Genomic DNA, 7495 nt, shown 5'->3' on the forward strand with positions numbered 1-7495 from the left:
AATAAGTATTTGAACACCCTGCTACAGTGCAAGTCCTCCCACTAAGAACTCATGGAGGGGTCTGAAATTTTCATTGTAGGTGCAAGTCCACTGTGAGCGAGATAATCTAAAAAGAAAAATCCAGAAATCACAATGTATGATTTATTTGTGTAATACATCTGCAAATAAGTATTTGAACACCTGCAAGAATGCTGACCCTCAAAAACCTGTTAGTCCGCCTTTAAAAGTCCACCTCCACTACGTTTATTATCCCGAATCAAATGCACCTGTGTGAGGTCGTTAGCTGCATGAAAAGACCTGTCCACCCTATACAATCAGTAAGACTCAAACTTGTAACATGGCCAAGACCAAAGAGCTGTCCAAACACACCAGAGACAAAATTGTACAACTCCACACGGCTGGAAAGGGCTACGAAGAAATCGCCAAGCAACTTGGTGAAATAAGGTCCACAGTTGGAGCAATCATTAGAAAATGGAAGAATCTAAACATGACGGTCAATCTCAATCAGAATTGAGCCCCATGCAAGATATCACCTCGTGGGGTCTCAGTGATCCTTAGAAAGGTGAGGAATCAGCCCAGGATGACACGACAGGACTTGGTCAATGACCTGAAAAGAGTTGGGACCACCGTTTCCAAGGTGACTGTTGGTAATGCACTAAGACGTCACGGTTTGAAATCATGCATGGAACGGAAGGTTCCCCCGCTTAAACCACCACATGTCAAGGCCCGTCCTAAGTTTGCCAATTTGGATGATACAGAGGAATCATTGGAGAGGTTTGTGGCCAGATGACACCGAAATGGAACTTTTTGGTCATAATTCCACTAACCGTGTTTGGAGGAAGACGAATGATGAGTTCCATCCCAAGAACACCATCCCTACTGTGAAGCATGGGGTTGGGATCATCATGCTTTGGGGGTGTTTTTCTGCACATGGGACTGGACGACTGCACTGTATTAAGGAGAGGATGACTGCAGCCATGCATTGTGAGATTTTGGGGAACCACCTCTTTGCCTCAGTCAGAGCATTGAGGATGGGTCATGCCTGGGTCTTTCAACATGACAGTAAGCCGAAGCACATAGCCAGGAAAACCAAGGAGTGGCTCCGTTAGAAGCATATCAAGGTTCTGGTGTATCCTAACCAGTCACCAGACCTAAACCCAATATAAAATCTTTGGAAGGATGACTGCAGCCATGTATTGTGAGATGTTGGGGAACCACCTCTTTGCCTCAGTCAGAGCATTGAGGATGGGTCGTGGCTGGGTCTTTCAACATGACAGTAACCCGAAGCACATAGCCAGGAAAACCAAGGAGTGGCTCCGTTAGAAGCATATCAAGGTTCTGGTGTATCCTAACCAGTCACCAGACCTAAACCCAATAGAAAATCTTTGGAAGGAGCTGAAACTCGGTGTTTCTCAGCGACAGCCCAGAAACCTGTCTGATCTAGAGAAGATCTGTGTGCAGGAGTGGGCCAAAATCCCTCCTGCAGTGTGTGCAAACCTGGTGAACGTGAAGAACTACAGGAAACATTTGACCTCTGTAATTGGAAACAAAGGCTACTGTCCCAAATATTATCATTGGCTTTCTCAGGTATTCAAATACTTATTTGCAGCTGCATCACTCAAATAAATTGTTAAAAAATCATACATTGTGATTACTGGATTTTTCTTTTTAGATCATCTCTCTCACAGTGGACATGCACATACGATGAAAATTTCATACCCCTCCATGATTTCTAAGTGGAAGAACTTGCACTATAGCAGGGTGTTCAAATACTCATTTTCTTCACTGTATGTTGTCTGGGGCTTCGCACCTCTGGTCGTGTCACCCACAGCAAAAATGTCCGAGGTAAGGGACTAATCAAAGTATGTCTCCATAAAACCCTATGACTTCTTCTTCTTCTTTTCCTTTCGGCTTGTTCCGTTAGGGGTCTCCACAGCGTGTCATCTTTTTCCATCTTAGCCTATCTCCATCATCTGTCCTGGTTGACCTGTCTCTGCAACATCACATGAGCATTGGGGACAGTGCCTTTGGATTGGCAGACTAGGGTGGCAGTGTTTTTAAGAAGGGGGACTGAGGGTGTGTCCCAACTACAGGGAAATAACACTACTTGGCCTCCCTATTAAGGTCTATTCAGAGGTGCTGGAGAGGAGGGTCTGTTGGGAAGTTGAATCTCAGATTCAAGAAGAGCAATGTGGTTTTTGTCCTGGCCGTGGAACAGTGGACCAGCTCTACACCCTTGGCAGGTTGTATGGGAGTTCGCCCAACCAGTCTACATGTGTTTTGTGGACTTGGAAAAGGCATTTTACCATGTCCCTTACCAAATCCCCTGATATGGCCTGTTGAGTCCCTTACGGACATGTGGCAGAGTTTGGTCTGGATGGCCGGCAGTAGGTTGGACTTGTTTCTGGGGAGAGTTGGACTCTGTCAAGACTGTCCTTTTTCACCGATTGTGTTCATAACTTTTATGGACAGAATCTCTAGGAGTAGCCAAGGCATAGACAAGGTCTGGTTAGATCCCCTCAATATTGCATCTCTGCCTTTTTGCAGATGATGTGGTTCTGTTGGCTTCATCAAGCCGTGATCTCCAACTCTTAGTTCGCAGCCAAGTATGAGTATTATTACCTCCAAATCTGAGACCAGTGTCCTAAGTCAGAACAGGCTGAGATTCTGCCCCAAGTAGAGGAGTTCAAGTATCTTGGGGTTTTTTCACAAGTGAGGAAGGAATGTGTAACCGTGTTTAAATAATTGCTATAGTTAAAAGTTCAAATAAATAGAGTAGCACTTAGGTTATAGATTTTCTTTATACAAGGTGTGAGAATATTTGTTAAAGTGTGCGCTGAATTTATTTTCTTTTGGATGGATTTGTTTTAAAATGTGTTTTATTAATTTGTGAAAAGAAATACTTTTGTAATTTTATTATTGTAACCTGTGTTTAAGAAGGACAGGAAGGGATGAGTTGAAGAGGGGAGATTGAGAAAGAGAGGGAGAAGCAAGAAGGAGTGCGAAGGATTCGTGGCTGGTTTGAAGAAAAGGAAAGTTAATGCAGCAAGTTAAAGCTAATGCAAGCTAGCGAGGCCTGTGTTGGACCATGAGGAAGAAGATGACAACGAGGACGAAAGCTTCGCAACGGATCGGACTGTGGACAAGTGGACACAACTCTGACTTTCTTCACTCCTGCCGTTTGAAACACCGCAGGGACATTTGGGGTTTGAATTTCTTTTGTTTGCTGGCTATGTTCACATTTGTTTGGGCCCTGAGCTTTGCTTATTTGTGCATTGTGTGTTGACTTTATTTGAACGGGTGTTTGTTTTGTAAACACTTTTCAATTTTCAATCTTTATTTTATTATTAAATGTTCACTCTTTGTTTTATATAACCAGGTCTATTATTTGAATATCTGAAATTCAGTTTAAAAAGTGGGGAGTTTATATGGTAGCTTGGTTGTTTAAATTAGGATTAACCTTAACTTACAAGGGGAAATATTATTTCAGAGACCTTTTGAGAGGGAATAAGTGCACAAGTAAATACTAAAGTTGTAATAGAAGTTTAGAGTAATTACCATTAAGTTAATTGATTAGTTCCTAATTTTGATTGAGGAAATAACGTCAAAGTATTATACACTAGAGAGGCACTACACATGGAAAGACAAAACTCTCAATTTACTTGTCGATCTACGTTCCTACCCTCACCTTGGCCACGAGCTGTGGGTCAGGACCAAAAGAACAAGATCCCAGATACAAGCGGTTTCCTCCGTAGGGTGTCTGGCCTTTCCCTTAGAAATAGGGTGAGAAGCTTGGCTATCAGAGAGGTGCTCAGTGTAGAGCCGCTGCTCCTCTGCATTGAGAAGAGCTAGATGAAGTGGCTAGGGCATCTGATTCAAATGCCCCCCGACACCACCGTGGTGACCTGTTCCAGCCATGTCCCACAGGGAGTCGACCCCGGGAACGACCCAGGACATGCTGGAGGGATTACATCTCTTGGCTGGCCTGGGAATGCCTTGGGGTCCCCCCAGAAGAGCTGGATAAACTGCCTGGTGAAGGGAAATATGGGCATCCTTGTGAAAGCTACTGTAAAGTGACCTAGCACAACAATGCAATGCAATGCAACTTTGTAAAGAAAAATGATTCTGTAGTATTGGATCTATAGATTCTGCAAGTGGTCATAGTGTTCTAGCCAGTGTATAAAGCATAGCCAAGTAACTATAAATAGTTATTAAGATAATTTCCCTTTTTGCATTGTACATGATAGTGCTGAAATGATTGAAATATGGTGGCATGGTGACTCAACTGGAAAGCATTGGCGTCACACTTCTGAGGTCCCGGGTTCAAACCCGGACCCGCCTGTGTGGAGTTTGCATGTTCTCCCCGTGCCTGCGTTGTGGTTCTCTGGGCACTCCGGTTTCCTCCCACATCCCAAAAACATGCAACATTAATTGGACACTCTAAATTGCCCTAGGTTTGATCGTGGCTGTGACTATTATCTGTCTGTTTTCTGCGATTGGCTGGCAACCAGATCAGGGTGTACCCTGCTTCCTGCCCGGTGACAGCTGGGATAGGCTCCAGCACTCCTGCAACCCTTGTGAGGATAAGCGACTAAGAAGATGGATGGATGATTAAAATGTGCCTCTTCATATCCTTATGATGACATTTTGGCTGCTTCTTTGCACATTATAGCCTCCAAAATGTAGTGTGGAAAACAGTATAAAATAAAAAAGCAAAGAGCTTTATTTTTCGGAATCAAACACTAAAAGGAATTCATCCATGCGTTCATCCTGCAGATTTGCTGAAGCAAGTCAGTCCAGGCTAACTCCTGCCTGGGGGTGAAGAAGGATCATTCCAAAAATCCTCCCCAAGATTCTCAGCATTTCTTTGGACTGGATGCAGCTGAAGCTGTCTCTCCTTGACTCTGGTCATTAGCTAAGCTCATTCAAGTACTAATTAAAGCGTGGTATGTTATTGACAAAAAAAAATATTGGGTGATTATCTGATTTAAAAAAGAAAGATTAGGAGATGGTCTTTAGAGTGTGAATCTGAGCTGATCTCAAATTGCTCCCTGATTCTAGCAGACACGAAATATCCCATCTGCTACATTGACTTGAAGGATAGGCAAGCGCATTGTGGTGAATGTTGTCTTAGTCTGTTACTGTGGAGGTTTGTCCATATTAGCCCATCAATACCCGAAGAATCAATCACGACATTCATCAATCATGACAACGTTAGTTGTACCAAACCTCTGGTATGAACAAGATATTGTAATTCTGATATCAGACCTCACAAATCTTTTTCTGTGATGAATGAATTCCACAGACACACTACAAACATTTCTCAAAAGTCTTCCCAAAACAATTTCAAGTTCTTATAGTTGTAAATAGTAAAGTGACTTCACGTTTTATTCCCTTTTCACCTTCTAATACCTTTTACCTTACCTTCTTGTATAATGACTAGGTGATACTATCCATTTTCCTGTGCTCCTGTTCTCATTTGTGTCCTGGGTGAGCTGGAGCCTATCCCAGATGACCCTATCTGGTTGCCAGCCTGTCACAGCCTGATTTGGACAAACAACCACTCACACAAAACATATGGACAATTTTGAGTCCTCGGTGTACTGAAAACCCTCTCAAGCTTGGAGAGAGGCTGGAAGAGAAGACCAGGAGCCAAGATTTGAACCGATGCAGTCCTGACTCTCCGTCGCTGTCAGATTTTGTCCTTCCTTGTTGCAGCACTAAGCCAGACTGTGATGGATGAATTCACAGAAAAAAAAAGAAAAAAAAACTTTTTGGATGGGTGTATGGTACATCTGTCAAAAGAAAAGTAATTTAGGTATAAAGAATCAAAATCAGTTCCAGGAGCCAACCCCACAGACTTCTGTAAAAGATAACTTCAGATCTGAGCCTGTAGAATTGCCCTTCCCCCCCAACTGTTTCTGTGAAAATGCAGCCTACGCCCTGTGCAGCACTTTATTCCACCTCCTCTTGTACTACACTTCTGTGGGGAGAATGGAAAACAAAACCCCCATGGACATTTTCACATCTACTACCTTCTTAAACTGGAGCTGGGAATGAAAGGAAATAAATAGATGGGAGACAGGTTTGAATGTGCAAGGTGGTCATTTTTGGGCTGCAAGCCAAAATTCATGCATAGAACATCTGTCCATTTCTCAATTCGCATGGATTTTTTCCAAACTCCTGGCAAAGTAAGAAGCCATGAAGCTATGAATCCTCAGGCCCAGTGAAGCGAATGAGCATCAGGAAACACTGTTACACCCTGTTCTACTTTTCTATCGCTACAGTTTTTACAGTTGCAAATTTTCAGATCAGCAGGAAGGAATAAATAAATAAATAGACAAATATGTGCCAGATTTGTTTGACCTGCTAAAAATCTTTGCCAATAATGGTGAGAGGTATTTAAATGACATGGAATTTACTGAACAGTAGAAAATTTTGCAAACTGTTGGAAACTGAGTACAGAAAAGGGTCGACAACAGATGAACAGCAGGGTTGCATGCAGACTGCTATCTGTGTATGTCTCAACTGTGCACTTGGGGGAAATAACAGCATGTGACTGAAGCTGGGACTTCGGCTGATGTCTGTTTGGGGCCCCAGCGCCTCAAAGTGTTTTCTAAATGCTCCTTAATCTCTCCATAAATGACATCTTTGCTTTCCTGTGAGCAGGGTGAAAAATGCAATATGTCTGTGCCAGAGCCTGTGGGATTGTGGTGTTTGTGTGAATAGGGAAAAGGCTGTCGTGGTTTGCAGTCAGATGAGCTTCAAGCATTTCCTCACCATCTTTAACATGATTAAACCATTTTTATGCCATATGTTACGCTATACAGTAGCTTTCTGTGCTTAAAGTTGTCCTTAGACTGTGGTATAAATACTGTGGGCTGTCTTTAGGGACTGATTCAAATGAGAATAGTCATCTCCCAGTGATTTTTCTCTGGTCGTCAACAGCACTTTTCCCAAGTCATTTTAAGCGGTTTGTCAATATTCACTTTTCTGTGCTCTCCTCAGCCTCTGACTTTTCTAAAATCAATGTCATCCCAAAAGAGGCCAGATTGTTGTGCAGCCACTCTTTATAATACTAAGCGGCAAAACCACATCTCTATTAACACACAGGAACAATGAGGCTGTGCATGTTTGCATGCATCTGGTGCAACAACACAAAATGTCTGTAAAGAAACAGGAGCGCTCTGAATTTGTCCTAAAAGAACCATGTAGATCATGTGATGTTAAAGGGCCACTGTCATGAAATGCATGATTGTATGTTATTAATGAAAAGACGGCAGCCGGTATGGACCCATGCGTTTTTTTTCACCAGAAAACATGATTTTGACATATATGTTTTTTTTTCAACTCCCGCTGTGAAAATCCTCTCGATCGATTTGTTTTCGAGAAGAATCAGGAAGTGACGTACAGGGCAGGAGCGCAGTCAAGTGGAATCGTTTGTTTCTATTAGATTTACCTGCGGGAAGGTAACTCGTTGTTCCTTCCTGTTAGT

The sequence above is a fragment of the Syngnathoides biaculeatus genome, chromosome 6 (assembly GCF_019802595.1).
Source record: "Syngnathoides biaculeatus isolate LvHL_M chromosome 6, ASM1980259v1, whole genome shotgun sequence".
Lineage (NCBI taxonomy): Eukaryota > Metazoa > Chordata > Actinopteri > Syngnathiformes > Syngnathidae > Syngnathoides > Syngnathoides biaculeatus.